This window comes from Drosophila albomicans, chromosome 2L (assembly GCF_009650485.2).
Source record: "Drosophila albomicans strain 15112-1751.03 chromosome 2L, ASM965048v2, whole genome shotgun sequence".
NCBI classification, from domain to species: Eukaryota; Metazoa; Arthropoda; class Insecta; order Diptera; family Drosophilidae; genus Drosophila; species Drosophila albomicans.
Genome location: NC_047628.2, coordinates 22924815 through 22941116, shown reverse-complemented (window position 1 = coordinate 22941116; position 16302 = coordinate 22924815). Strand labels below are relative to the sequence as shown.

At 37.6% G+C, this 16302-nt stretch overlaps 1 long non-coding RNA gene across 1 annotated transcript; it reads right to left on the bottom strand.

The window, feature by feature from the left end:
* Nucleotides 1-10946: 10946 nt before the first annotated feature.
* Nucleotides 10947-14178, bottom strand: LOC117564630 (uncharacterized). Its single transcript, XR_004571776.2, has 4 exons — nt 13411-14178; nt 13151-13345; nt 11322-11593; nt 10947-11200 (listed from the first exon to the last, which is right to left on the bottom strand). It is a non-coding gene; the product is annotated as an uncharacterized LOC117564630 (long non-coding RNA).
* Between the last annotated feature and the right edge of the window lie 2124 nt (nt 14179-16302).

The window sequence follows — 16302 nt, the reverse complement described above, 5'->3', positions numbered from 1 at the left end:
ATTAAGTTTACAACTCTCGCAATTCGATTTTCCTTTGCGCTTTCGTTGTGGCATGAGGGGAGGTCGGTAGCCACGGTGACCAGTGCACCACACAAAAGCGTCGAAAGCGTTTTGTTTGAAACTTTTAATTTTAAAGATATTGAAGAACATTTACACTTAGTTTTACTGTCTTTAAAATTGGCAGCTTTGAAATTATTATTTTGGAATACTTCCTGCTAAATGTATCAATTATGGAACACAATATTGATAATTTTTTGTTGTTTCAATCAAGGTATGGAGAAGTTAAATTAAAGTGAGTAAAAAATAGGCTGATCTACAATGTTTAACAATCATATCGATGAAAGGAAGCTAAATTGATCATATGTGGTAAGTCTATAAAAATATTAAATTACTTTAAATACAATAAAGATAATAAGATTATTTTTAATTGAATACTTAGAAGAAATCTTATATTCAATTTAACTGCGTTAATTCTTTAAGCAACTATTATCTTTACGTTTACTAATTTCTAAATGCATAGATTAAGGAGCGAGGCTGATATTTATTATTCCATGCTTGATTTTGACACTTTTGTTGCCTGTGGCAGCTTCAACAGTTAGCCAATGTTGTTCAGACGTTCAGCATATGCGGACACAGCCGAGTGCTTGTTGTTGGTGTTGTTGTTGCTGCTGATGTTTTGCTGTTATTGAGTTTAAGTATTTGTGGTGGCCATATGCACTTTTCGTATTGACTTTTCCAGGTCAAAAGGCGTCTGTGTGCTTAACATTTGCATAACTACTTAAAACACACAAACTCACACACACTTCAACACACTCGCAGTCGCTCTTCCTCTTTCCCCACTTTAATGAATATCGCTCATACGCCATGTAATCATCGCAACTATCAAAATAGGCGCGCAGCAGTTGCTTTTTCGGCGTTGGCAACACTCAAAGTTCAAGGCTTACAGTTGGCTATATATAGCCACGCCCCCCGCCGTGGCTTGAATGTGTATCCGCCTCCCACCGCCTGAGCCATCAGCGTTAATTTTGTTGGGTCACGTAGGGCAATGAGAAGCAGCAGCAGCAACAGCAGCAGCAGCAAAGCTGACGACTTGCCAACAATAATAACAACAGCAGCAACAACAAGGAAAGCCTTTTAAATGAAATTTGCACTTGACAACTTGACGAACTGACGCATTGACGCAATGAATGAACGCCGCAGACATTCGGCTCGACCATTTGTTTCATTCTAATTGAAAGTTTTAACAATTAGCAGAGAGAAGTCACAAATGCGCGTTATGCAAATGCTGCTGCCGCCTACGCCAGAAAGTAGGCAACAAGTTTTGTACTTTTGACCCTTGAGAGGAATGCAATTTCATGTAAATTACAAAATAAACATTTCTCAGACTTGGGCGAAAATATTGTTGAGAAAATGCCTTGGCTCGTTATCAAATAGTTTTCATTTGTAGCATTTTTGCTTTGTGAAAATTATACTCAAGAATTTAATTGTTTTCTTTCTGATGGCCTTTTAATGGTTGCTGCTCGCCTGGAATTGCTCTATTTTGTATTTTGTGAATTAAGATCGGAATATTGGTCTTGTCATGCTTATCTATGGTATTACTGCGTGAGCAGTGGGCGTGGCAGAGCTGCCTCCGATGATGGCTTTGCCTTCAATTGCAACGCACATAAATCAATGACAATCAAAATTCATTTCGTTTTGCGTTGATTTATTGCGTTTGTTTGATTTGCTAGAGCGCTAGATGGCTACACAGATAGATTGATATACTCAACGTGGAACAGAGACAGCGAATAAACGGAAGAGTGCATGCTGAGGTCCTGCCTTTTCCTTATCAGCAATGCATATTAATGCGAACTGTGCTCGGGAGGCGTAACAATGGGGGATCAGCTTTGTTCGTTTGTGCTTTTTTTTTTTTTTTTTTTTTTTTGATATTTCTTTCTTCTTTTCGTTTTACTTTTCTGTATAAATATTAAATGTTGGGGAGGGGGCTGTTGTAGGTGGGTAACCTTTCTGCCAAATCATCAATCAATCAAACGCGTGTGATTTGCTACAGTTCAAATTTCGCTCTCAGTTCAATCGTTCAGGCATTCAAGCAGAAATACAAATATTTGCTTTTTTCCAAAGTACAATAGCGCCTACACTCTCTCACTCCCACTTTCTTTGCCACTCTCAAAAGGCGTGGTATACCTTTTTTTTTTGGCTGAGCTCAAGAGCTGTAACAGCAGGAGGGCTTAAGCCTCGTCGACCGTAAGTCCGTCAGTGCGTCCGCTTGTTCCTTCACCTGACTGACATGGCTTACAAATGGAGGAAGTCCTCTGCCCCTTCGTGGAAAAAGGGTAAGCCAAGCATCTCTGGCAGCAGCTGCTACTTTGCGACTCTCCTCTGACTGCCTAATCTCCTGTGTGATGTGCTTGCAACCTGTTACATGGCCGTCTAGCTCTGACTAGCTGCCCCCTGAAGAGCCTCGAGGCCAAGAGTGCGCTAAGAGCGCTGCTCTCTGGACGAAGGCCTACGACGCTTTTCGTTTGTCAAACGGTATGAGTAATAAGGCTCAGTGAAATTATTTAGAAAATTCCAGCTTAAGGCTACGCACACGACAAATTCTTAAAGGTAAATGCTGTGAATGTTGGAGAATTTAAAAAATAAATATAATAAGTTCAACTTGACTTTGGTCTTAAGGCTATTACATATATTTATGTGGTGGCCTGACAACGTTCTTTGTCAGTCCGGTCGATAACTAATAAAGGAAAATGCATAAAAGTGAAAGTAACGATTTATGAACGTTGAGATACTGCGTCAGTAAATATTTTATAACGGCAATGAAAGGGACAAACTCTTGTTTTTTATTTAAACTTTTGCAGAAGAAGTTATACATTTTTCCCGACGATTATTAAACGCACAGCTGATAAATGTTTCAACCTATAAGCGATTTAAACTGAAGGCGAAGTTATGTATTTAAGAAATTGATTTCCAGGAAATGTAAAGCTATAAACCTGCATTTAAATATCTACAGGGCATTAAATATCTGCTGTGAAATTGATAAATTTAAAAGTTGATCAACAGCTGGTGCTGCTTTTGTCAGTTAAAAGCCCAGATATTTGCGCAAAGTGTAATCCTCCGTTCAAATTGTCAGAGTACTCCAATTAGCTGACGAAGTGACTGGACTGAAGTGGAATGGAATGAAGCTTGGCCTCCTCACAATGAGCTGCTTCCGATTTTGGGCCGAGCTGCTTCGACTTCTTCTTTGCCTGACAGCCAATCCGGTTGCTTGCCTCTTTCTTGAATTGTTGCCAAAACAATTTATGCTGGATTTTGGGCAACATTTTGCGCACAATTGAAAATTGTGCAATTGCATTTGTCCTGACAGCAAACGTATGCGAGGAGGAGTAGAGGAGGGTGACGACTGCCAAGTGATGGCAGGAAATGCTGTGCAGCAGCTGTCGCTTGAGTTTTGCATATTTATTCAATATCAAAATAGGCGACAGTTAAATTGTAAATAAGTTGCAGTTGCTGTTGCCTCGTTGCAGCTGTGGCAATAATTACGAACAATGCGATAATGCGACGGCTGCCTTGCTTCGAAAACTTTAATGAGAGGCAGCACACAAAACGGAAGTGGGAGGACAAAAGCGACAACAACAAGCGACAGCCAGCAAGGGAAGGAGTGAAGTAGAAATCCCCTGAAGTGCTCACTTGGCTTCGTTTTCGCTGCACTGCCTCAAGTGCATTTGCTAATGACAAAGTCAAACAGGCGCGTGGCAACGACTTTCAGCGACTTCAGGCGCTGACAAATGCCGGCACAGTGGTGCAAACTACGCGATAACTTTGCGTAATTACTATTTAATTTAAATAAGGCGACAGACTCAATTAATAGCTAAACTAAGTGCGCTTTTGTCGCCTTGCCTTGAGCTAACGCAGTTGGTAACTTATAATTACAAATGCAGATTTTTTAATATTAAAACTTGCAGAAGTGGATAAACTTTTTAGAGGTCGTTGAACAGCAAAGATATTCTACGTTTTTGCTTTTTAAAATATATAATTTAAGGTCATTGTAGGTGCATATTTTGTGTGTATGTAGCAGTTCGTCTTATTTGAAGTTTCGCAAAATATATTATATAATTTAATATGCAATTAAGTGATTCAATTTTTTTAACAACTGTGTATAGCAATTCTGGTGTATATATTTCTTAAATCATAAGTGTTGAAATTTGACATCATTTTAATTTTGATTTTAAGTGTATACATTACTCTGAGGTCAATGGTAACGAATTTGGATTGTGTGAAATATACAATTTAATACGAATTTTAAAGCACTAATTTTTGTAGATCTTCGTTTAGTAATTCTGTTGTACTGAAACATTGTGAAATATAAAATGTAATGCGAATTTGTGTCTCTGCGCTTTTTAGATCATATAGAGAATATAGTATTTACCAAATTTCCACAAAACTCAGTCACACTGTGCAGCGATTGCGTTTAGTGTTGCATGCTTTTGGGCGCAACAGACAATATTCCTTTTGCCTTGCCGTCAGCCGTCTGCTGTCAGTTTGTCGTGTCTGTATCGTTGTCTGTATGTGTGTGTGTGTGTGTTTCGGTGAGTGCGTGCAATTTACGCGTCCAGCGTCAAGTGGCAGACGAGGCAGGCCGCAAGCTGCAGGCGATGCCTTTGCCGAACGTCCGTCCGACCGAAAGACCAGTTGGCAGTCATGCAACTTTTTGCGTGTGAGTGTGAGAGTGTCTGCTTGGCGGCAAGTGTTGAAAACATGTTAATTGCTAACAATAGCAACAACAATACAACAGCCATAACAATAGAAAGAAGCAAGAACGAACACGAACAACAATAACAAACGACAACCAGCAGCGGCTGTTGAAGGCGTCAGCTTGGCTGCTCCACTTGCAACAACGACAAAGACGACAAACATTTCCATGTGGCAAGCGGAAGTTGTATGCCTCCGCCTCTGCCTCTGCCCCTGCACCATTACACAGCTGTTCAAGTAGGTGCGTCATAAAAAAAAAACGTGAAGCAGCTGGTGGAAAGGAAAGAAGAGCCGCGAAAGCAGCAAGCGGAAGTATTTGTCATGATATTTATCGCATAAGCCGTTGCCACTGCCACTGCCACAGTCGCTGCCACTGCTGGCGCATTGCGTTGAGTAGGCGGTCTCTGCAAACGGAAAATTGTGAAAATTTAATTGAAAATGTTGCCTGCCGAGGACACGTGCCACGCACAGGCGTGCAGCAGCAGCGACAGAGAGGGGAGAGAGCCGCAGCAGCAGCTCATCAAATATTAAACCTCGGCTTTTTTCTCTGTATCCCCATTTGAGCAGCTGTTGCCGATGGGGGGACTTAAAATAAAATATAACAAATAGCACGCATAACAAATATAAAATAAAAAAAAAAACCAAAGAAATATTATTTGAAAATAGGTCATCGATTGCACAAAAATGTTTATGCTTTTGCCCGCAAGTCCCCTGTGTGTATTATATGGATTATGCTGAAAACAGTTTATGCTTTTATTTTTTTTGAATTTATTGAATTCGCTTTACAATTTTTACAAACTGCGATAATGGAAAAAATGCTATTAATTGTGAGTGGTCTTTCAGATTCTAGAAATACACAAAAAATGTTGCTTTCCTTTGACAGACATTTGTGCAACAATTATGAGTTTATTTCATGCTGCAACTATTGAAAGCAATTAAATTGTAAAAATCATAAATACGAAATGCAAAAACGTATTGACAGTTCTGTAAACGAGTAGACAAATATTTACAACTTCAATATTCTGATATGCTTTGTAATTAAATTATGCAATATATGACGCCAACTAATTGGAAATTTATTCAACGATTTGCAAATCATTTCATTGCCTTTAATTGGAAATTTATTTAGTGAAGAAATATAAGAAATTCTTCATCGTATACATAAATCTCTTTTTCTCATTGCCCCTGTTTGCCACGCCCCTGTTTTCTTCTTTTTTACGATGGTCCTTTGTTGTTGGTCCCTTGTTTACTCACTTTCTGCCGTCTTTGGCAACCTTATCTTTTTGATTTTTTCTCCGTTTTCCTGTTTTTTTTTTTTATTATTATTTTTAATGCGGCATTGTAAATTTTTTATGACCCTGCAAACGATGGTTGCCTTCAATTTTAAAAAAAATCAGCGCAGCTGAAAATCTGAAATGCCACATCAAATTATACATGTGCATATAAAATAGGTAGCGAGTGCAAGTAAATTACTAAAGCAAAAATAGAATCGTTTAAAAAACGCATGCGCTACCATCGTTTAATTTCAACATTAAAGCACATCAATTTTTAATTAAAAAAGAGAAAGAAAATGTCTATGAAGAGTACAACAGCAACACCAAAAGCTGGCAAATAAAAAAACGCCTGCGAAATATCTCAAGCACATAATCCTTTTTAATGGCAAAAAATAAAAAAAGAAATGCCAGCGAGACTGAATACAAAAAAATTACTGACGACGCCCGCAAATTAATTTGTTTATTTAGGCGCCATTTTTGCAGCTGTGTACGCTGAAACTTTTGCTGACAATTTAAAAAATTTTAAATTAAAAAAATAAAATTAAAAGTATTATGGCAGCTACAGAAAAAAAATGTGACGAGGCTCAGCACTTAGTTGAACTATAGCAAGAAAAAAGGAAGGCAGGTGGGGAGCTGAGGTCAGTAAGTGTGGCAAATTTACATCCGAAATATGCGCGAGATGTCAGCAGTTGGTGAAAGCAAAGGGAGAAAGCGCGGCAAAGAGAGAAGTTCCACTTGCGTATACTCTTTTTAAAAAAAAAATTCTTTATAATTCGTAATAATTATAAATAAATGATAAATCGTAATAACTTACTCATTATATTATATTATTCTTTCTGTAATACCTTTAACTTTATTTATAATTGCAGAATAAAATAAAAAAAAAATATATAAAATAATTTTAATAACTTGCAGTGCTCAAATTACTTATTAAAGGTTGCTTGCAACAAAGCTTCATTTAGCTTTAAGGATAAAAATTCTTGTCTTGAATTTAACTACAAAAAATACAACCTTGTAAAATAATTACTAATAAAATAACCTTTTCCTGCATTTCTTTTAAAATACATTATTCGTTCTAAAAAGCATTCAAAGTACGATTAAAAAATGTGTACAATAAATATACTTTTAATGTAAATTACGAATGATAAATTATAATACATTTTTCATCTTTGTTCAGCATGTTAATCTTGCTATGACTTTTCCACTTTTGAATTTATTTGCAAAAGAAGAATAATAATAATGAAATGTCTACTCATAAAGTAATTCCTTCTCTGCATATCTTTACAAATATATAAATTGTTTTATAACGCATTCAAAGTACTCAAAGATGATGATAAATTGTTGTAATATATTCATTATTCAGGTTCATGCTCTAAGTTGCAAGTACAGAATAATTGTAGTGAAAAACTTACCCATCAATTAATTGCCAATTAGCTAATTACCTCATATTTTTTTGTGTTTTTCTTCATATATATATTTATAATTCTTTCTATAACGTAGTCAAAGTACTCTTTGAAAGCGTATTCAAAAAAAAAGTTGCTGAAATTGCAAATGACAAGTTTTGCACTAAGCAGCAGCGTAAATAGAAGCTGGCCAAAGGAAGCGGAAGGGCTGTTCGTGAGTGTGTGTGTGTTTGAGTGTGTGTGTGTGTGTGCGTGACTGACTGTGTGTTAAAGGAATGAGGAAGGGGGCATGACAGTTACATTGACATACTTACTGCATGATGAAGCAAAATGAGTGACAAACTGACTGCACCACGTTGTAAGCTGCTTATTAAGCGACGCCGCTGCCGCTGACGTTGATGCTGTTGTTGCATCCGACATTGCAGCAGTGGCAAAGGCGTTTGACATGTTGCACAGCTGCACAACGGCGCTCCGTGTGCCACATTTCCGTATACGACAATTTCAAGCTGCGACCCACAAACCGAGACGCTCGAAAAATATAAATGAGAACAAAAAAAGCAAAGTCGACAAACTTAAAGTAAATAAATGGGTTACTTTCACTCAAGGGGTTTTCCCCTAACTGTTTTGTTGCTGTTTGTGAGCCGGGAAACCCTTACCCAAATCAATGTCACCCGCGGCTGTTTTCAGCAACCAAAATAAAAAAAAATGGGGAACTTGAGCCTCAGCCCCACTGAGCGTGAGCACGTGGCCTCCGAAGTTGATGAAGTTGCCGCGTTAACAGCCGTTAAACTTGCCACTCGCAAAAGGTTTTAGACGCACCGTTGAGATTTCTTTTTCTTGCTGCTCGCATCGAACAAAACCTTTTTGCGTGCTCTCAATAAATTAACAAAATGACAGCAGCAACAACAACAATAAACCCCGCAACCAAAAAAAGGAGTTTTACTTGAAGTGAAAATTTCCAAGAGCCTTGTATCATTTTTAAATACTAATTTCGCATTGAACTTGCATCAAAAAGGGTCAAAATACTTTAAGTACTTGGCGGAAATTTTATATATTCGGAAATTCGTAATCATTTGAATGAATCAGTGAAGCCCAAAAAAGTGATAGAAAAAGCATAGATATTTACAAATCAAAGGCTGGAAAAAGGTTTAAGCTAAAATCATTGTATTTTTTAACTTGCAATTTAATGAATCATGCAAATAAATGGATTTTCACAAAGCAGATTCAACGGCAATGAATGAGAATTCTAAGAGCAAATCAAGTAGAAAAATAAATTCAAATGCTTGCTTTCATACATTTGTATGTCAGTTGTTATGCTGATGATGTTGCTGGCAAGCTGCAAATTGTTAACTCCTTTGCAAACGTATTAGAAACTCGAGACTTTCGTGCTGACATGGAAATGCCTGTGCCATGTTGTCATTAATTTGCCAAACAACATCAGCTGCAGCACCGAAGAAGAATGTTAGACTATTAAAACAGATGTTGTTTGGCTCACTCGCAGATGCTCTGCAAATGGATTGAATGGGTTTTTGTGATGAAGAAATGCAATTAGCATTTATGATAGCACTATGATTATTCAATTTTTAATATAAATTTAAATTTCAGATTTTAAATGACTTAGCAATTTATAGTAGTTAAAAAACCTATCACTTATCTAATATTTCCTTGCACTTTGCTATTAAGAACTAAAAGCATTTATTTTGCTAAAATGCAAGCTATAAATATACCATTTAAACTATACATTTAAAAATGAAAATTACATAGGAGCTCTTTCCCCCTTTACTTATCTAATATGACTGCAATCTATCGCATGAAATGCAGGGTACAATTTCACTGACTGGCAGCAAATTCTTGATGTTGCTGCCTCGCTGTTGCTGCTATCCTTGTCTTTTTTGTGTTGGTCGTGTGTGTGTGTGTGTGTTTGTTTGCAGCTGCTGTTGCGCTTTTAACGAGCGCCATTTTTAAACAGGCTGCTATGCTGACATGAGTTCCAAAAGTCGCTTGAAATATTGCACATACGCAGCGTTGGCAGCAAGTCAGTCAGCCAACGTCTCCTCACATCTCCATCTCCGCACATTTCACATTCGCCAGCTCTCGTTCGTGTTGCTGTTCCTTCGATCTGGGCAACATTTACTTTCAATCAAGCTGAAGTTGTTCTCGGCTTGGCTCGAGTGCGAATCTCAATAGAGAAACAAAACGCTGAAGTGCAAATGAAATGAGATGCGATGGCATTGCAAGCAAGAGAGATGTGAAGTGAACTGAAGTTGCTTTTGTCGCTTGTCAAACTGTTGTTTTACTCTTTTCGTACTATGTTTGCAATTTCATTTAAGCCTTTGAAATATGATTTTTGTTTTGCTTTATTCCCGAAGTGGCAAACAGCTAAACACAGTAAACCGAACAGTCAATGCAATCATGCAGCAGCTATGTGAAAACGGAGAGTTCCGCATTTCGGATTCGTCGTAAAACTTTACTAATATCCTAGCAATTAAGAATAGTTTTGCTACTTTGAATGTAAAATTGTTGTGATTTGATAAAACGTGACGATTGCGCTTTGAAGAACTGTTCAAGATGCTTGCAAGCAATGCTTATTTCGTGCAACATTGGCAAATATTGCTAGCACAATGTCGAGCTGCAAATTCGAGAGTGCATTTTGACATTTTCGTGCGCTTCGTTGAGTTCACAAAGTTAATGGAAAAGCACGCAGGCCAAACAACGATATGTATTCATATCACATGAATTCTCTCTGTGTGTGTGTTGGCCTAAGCAATGGATTCTCTTGGTGCATTGTGTTGCATGAAGGGGGAAACAATGGAAATGTTTGCTTGAAGCCAACCTGGCCAATGCATTCGGTGGCTGCTTCCTTTGCAGTCTTTCACATCCTTTTGCACTCTTTGTTCCCTTTTGCCACCTACTGAGGCATTGTTAGGCTTTTGTAGCTTAAAGTAGGCCTCGATTTGTGCCTACTTTCCTAAGCCTGGCTAATTGCTTGACTGCTGCCATTGATCTTATCGATTGGTCGATTGTGTGTTTGATTGTGAAAATTCGGCTTTTATTTTGCCTTCTTTTGTGGTTTGTTTGTGGAAATTTTGCATCTGCATTTGGCAAATATTTATGATATTCTAGTTTTGATTCGAGTTTTATTTTGTTTTGTTTGTTATCACACAATGATTTTTGCAATTGATGGAATGTTCGATAAGCCTTAAGAAAAAAGCCAAAAAAATCACAACAATGTTTCGAGTGCACAAAGAAAACTTGGCAAATAGCTAGAAAAATCGCATTTATTTTTGGTATAGTTAAGTCAGGTGCATTGATTTCTATGCAAATTGCCTTTTGGAGTTATCAAAAAATCGATATGAAGAAAATGTCAAACAATGATTTGTTATCGGTAAAAGTCTGTGAGAATTTTTTTTAAATAATTGTGGGGAAATTAAAAATTTACTTTAGTTTTGAAGCTATTTTTTTATTCATTAAAACGTATAAAATTTTTTAATTCAATTTTTTGAAATTTACTTTGGACTTGTAGCTAGTTTTTATACATTAAAACTTATAATAATATTTTAACAAAATTTTGCAGACTAAACTACGAAACTCTCACTAAAAGTTTAACATTTATTCACTCGCACCTAATCTTGTTTTTTAGTCTCCGATTGGGTTGAAATAAATATAATATTCAGCTCTGTGGAAGCGAAAGCAATTTCCTGTCAGTTTTTAGACCCAAGAGCACACTTGACTAACTTTTTGAGGCCATTTCTCTTGCTGGATTTATTCTGGCACCTGCGGGGTAATAATCACACTTTGTAATTTCATTAACGCTTTCATTTTCAGGAAGCGCCTGTCACTAGCAATTATAAGCAGTGGAAGAAGAAGAGTAGAGCAGAGGGGAGGGAAAGCTCACCTGGAAATCCAACTGTGAGTTTTAAGTTAAAATCCTTCTGCGTTTACGCCTCCATTTTTGGGCTACGACGACGACGTCGTTGTCGACGCACCCCCTCGGGGCAAGGCGTGGAGCCGTTCACACTGTTTGTTGCACATTAATTTCGCCTTATGAAATCTTTTGCACATTAAATCGCCCGATGAGTAACCCTTTATGGTGGAACGCGCCCCTGCGGGCCACACCCCTTGATCCATTTATCCCCGTGCCTTTCGTCTATGCTTCGCTTCGACGCCCTACATTGGGGACCAAAAGTTACGCATTAAAAACCTTTTTTGTTATGCTTGAAAAGTCGTAAAACTCAGTTTTATGAATGCGATTAAGCGCGTGAACTGCACGAAAGCATATTTCACTTGGTCTTCATTTTTTTACACCCCTCCCTCCCACTTTTCTTTTTCAGTTACTAGCTGCCTCTCCCTGGCTCTGAATCTGTCTCGACTGTCTGTCTGTCTGTCTGTCTGTCCTTGTTTCGCGTCCTACTTTGCTGTTATTCCCGGAATTTGTCATTTTTAATGACTGCGAAAAGAATGCGCTCGTAATTACATGACCAAAGTGGGAAGAAAATACAACAGCAAAAAAAATAAAACCAGAAACTCTTTATTATGTGAAGGCGATTTCATTGTATGAGTCTCATAAATTATTTTTACTCATTTTACCCCACAACGAGAGTGAGAAAGGATAGTCAGTAATTTTAAATGACATTACTAATTGCGTCAACAATTTGTGGTTCTTTGACTGAATTTGATATTAAGTATGTGGCCATAATTTCAATGGTAAATGATATCAAATTCAAATTTGTTTGTGCTCATTTCTTCTTACGTTAAATCATTTACAGCATTTTCAAATAATCAAATAAGGTGGCAAATCTTATTAATCCAATTTAAACTCGAAGTGCTGTTAAAATCAAGTTGCTTATAATTAAAATTAATTTAAATACTGCAAATATTTTCACGGCAATTTCAGACACTTCTGCTCAAGTGCTGGCATATAAATTACGTTTATTAATTATAGCCAGCAGATATAAATTATGAAAGATGTGTGTTGTATTATTATTCTTTTTTATATACTTCAGAGAGAATTATATAATTTATTATATAGCTCATCCTCAATAAACAATGCAATAAATAACAGCTAACTTTCTATTTGTTTCACTGTCAGTTTTATCAACAAAAAATAAGAAAGCTACAGTCAAGAGTGTACACGACTTTGAGATACCCGTTATACATTTTCAATAAAACCAGATTCTAAGAATATACAAAAATATACCAAAAAAAATACTTAATTATACGATATGCTATATTTGGTATATTGAAATAGTATTACAAAATATACATTAGATTGCAGAATATATGAGATGGGCGTTTTTGCCATACAAAAGAATTTAAATAACTTCTTAAAATTTTTATCTGATGCCAAACAAACCATAAGGAATTAAAAATTCTATACTTATTATTATTGTATGTACCAAAAATCTCCCCTTCAGCTTTAAAATTACGCTTGTTATTCGATTATGTAAATTCGAAATGTAAATAAACTTCATCTGCGTGCAAACATAACAAATAATTTTGAACATGTTATAGCACTATCTCTTATAGATATGGCTATGGATATGGCTATATTGGCTGTTGACGCTGATCAAGAATATATAGTATATACTTTATGGGGGCAAAGGTGCCTCCTTCTGGCTGTTACATAAATTTCCTGTCAGCACAATGTTATAATACCCTTTTACCCGATAAGTAGCCGGTATAAAAAGTAAGTCAGCATTGCATTACATAGTTGGAAACACTCACCAGAGCTGTCCTTAATTATAGAGCTTAACGTGAAGAGCATGAAAACGTCGTTCTTGGGTAAAATTTCTACCTTTTCATTTAGCTGTTTGGCTGCCTGAATTGCAGTTATAACTAAGTAGCATGCACCAGCACCTCCCCCCTCCCTTTCATTCATTCAACTATGTTCTGCTCTGCATCACGCCATTCACTCGCATCCTGAGGAGGAGGAGGAAAAAATGAGAGGGTGGCAAACTCTTAGCGCAATTTGCTATTGTTCTCACTGGCAGCCACTACTTAAATCCGTTTCCTCAGCTGCTTGTCTTTCATTTTAGTCAGCTTTTCAGCCAGCTTGTCGTCAGCGTCATCCTTGAAGGTGGCAATGTCTATGCTCTGTTCTGCTCCGCTCTGCTTTGCCTTCCGTCTGTCCTGCGTCCATTCGCTTGGCTGGCTTCGCTTTCTTTCTATTTGGCGTAGCATTCGCACTTAAGTGATTTTGACACTTGTCCTACTTTCCATGCGTTGATTTTTGTGTCAGCACTACTCAAATAGTACAGCGTATCTCCCCCCCCCCACCTCTCGGTAGGCTGCGCTGTTGCAGCTGCTGAAGTTGTTCACCTTTCAATACGCTGCTTCTCAGCCCTGGCAGCCACTACAGGAACTCTTCCATCTATTTTTTTTTTTGTTTTTCTGTGGCAGAACTTGCAGCTACACGTAAAGTGGCAGCAACTTCAGTTCCTGGTACTTTTTTGCTCTCCTCTTTTTTGCATTTTCCGATGCGTTCTTCTCTTTTATTTGCGTTCGTTAGTTGTTGTTGCTGTTGCCGTTGCTGTTGCTCGTGATCTACGGCTGTCATCATTCTGTTCATATAACTCGACGTCATCAACGTCTTTGGTTTGCCAGCGAAAACAACAACAACGCCAACGGCACAGCAACAACAACAATGGCAACTGAAGTGCACTTTTGTGGTTTTTCCTTGTGATTTGTGTGTCCTTCTTTGTATGTGTGTATGTGTGTGGGTGTGCGTGTGTTTGTGGTTTGTCTCTGACAGCATTCAGTCACTGCTCACTCCTGGCATGCTTCGTTTTTTTCTTTTGCTCTACTCTCTGCTCTGCTCTGCCCTTCAACTTTGCTTTGGCTCGCGTTTTGTTTGTCTTGGCCATATTGTTGTTTTGCCTTTTTGAGCTTGGGCTCAACCAAGGACTTCAGAGCTTGCTCACAATATAAAAATATAAACGCATTAGAAACGATTTGTGCGCATGATATGCGCTTCAAAATGCAACTGGTTGCCACAAGCAACAGTTGACGATCCCCAGCAAAAAGTAATCGAAATATTTGCCCCAAAAAGTATGCTATATTTTTGGTGTCTAGCGCAAAAGTTGTGTAAATTAAATCATTTCCGGCAAAGAGCAACTTTTTGGTGGGCCAAAAAAGTTGTGACAAGAAATTTTGTAGCTTTTCATTTCTTTTGTGCAAGTAAAGCTAACAACACACATAGGCAGAGAGAGAGAGAGAGAGAGGGAGGAGGAGCAGAGAGAGAGAGAGGAAGACAGAAAGTCACTTTGGCATTAAAAACTAATTTTATTTCTAATTAATTTTGACGTCTCGTCGTTTGTGGTTAAATATTCTGGCACGCGAAGGCAGCTGAGTTTCTTTATGGGGCGGGCTTTGAGGCGAAGTCATTAAAAAAGTTGCCAAAGACTTGCACACACACACACACACTCATAGACAGATAAACTTTCCGCACGTGCGGGGGAATATATGTATGTATGTATGTATATGTGTGTGTATTTAGTTGTCAGCGTCAGTTACGTCGCACATTTTAAATGCCTCAAAATGAAATTAACAAAGAAAAAGCCGTAAAATGTCACCGCAGCAGGTGTACATATGTAATACACACACACACACGTACACCCTCTCATGTTTGTGTATGGCTGATTGTGTGCAAGTTGTGGTGCTTTTGGCTTGGCATGCCCAAAGCCTCACATTATCCAGCAATGGGCGCTCAAGTTGACGGCTTTTGGTAAAATTTGAAATGAAAGGCAACCGACAACGATTTTACTTCCGCTGCCGCTTCCTCCCTCATCTTTTTCTTCGACCACATAAAATTGTGTGAACATTCTGTGCAATCTTGGCAGCCGAAAAACAAGAAGCAGACTCATGACGACGGCAAATGGAAGTGATGAAAAACCACTACGAATTAAATATGTGTTTTAGTTTGTTTCTCTCAAAAAAAGTTGCTTTTCGTTTTTGGCCTCTCAATTTGCTTGTTTTTTAGAATTTCTGGCAGCTCAAAAAAACTTTTACAGCTAACAAAGTGGCTTTATTTCAACAACTTTGACTTGCAAAAAACCCCATTGAGTTATTTAAAGATGCGTTTGCTCTCTCACTTTGAAATGTAGATTAAGAGATTAAGTGGGGGTTGAAATGTTAACGCTTTAAAGGAATCTCAGTAAAGTAATTGGAAATTAAAGCTATCAAAATTAAGTTGCATAAATGTCTTTGTTTTATGATAATGTTTTAAAGGAATTTCAATATAATATTAATATTAATTGAAATTTATTACAATTATTTGGTTTGCATTTCTTTAATTTAATGAGTGAGTAACTATTGCCATAAAATTTTTCTGGTTTGAAATTAAATTCCATCGGATGTCATGTATTTGTTTAATAAGTTTTAATCCGGATACGTAACGCACAATCTGCTGCAGTGTACTTCCGGCAGCAATCAATGAGGCTCGTCGATGAAAAAAGAAGTAGAGTGTAAAAATTAAATAAAGGCCTCATCGATTGCCGGCGTAACTCAGTTTGTGGCACAATTAAGTATGCCACACCTACGTCCAGACAGCGAAAAAGAGATTCAAAGAGAGAGAGAGAGAAGAGAGAAGAGTGAGAGAAACCACGCTTTAAAAACCACTGTTGACATTGCTTCATTTGCACTTTATGTGCTGAGTTCGTGCCACGCAGGCTCTGCTGCAACTTGTGCGTTGTGTAATTGTTTCATTTAACTGCATTTAATTGAATATTTCACGCGCGTTTGTTTATGTGCAACGACAGCACCAGCAACAACAACAACGCCAATTGCAATGATAAATTGTTTACGCTATTTAAGTAAATAAATGCATTTAAAATGCCAACCATAACTGTTCGTCTCTCCGTCCGTCTGTCTGCCTCTCT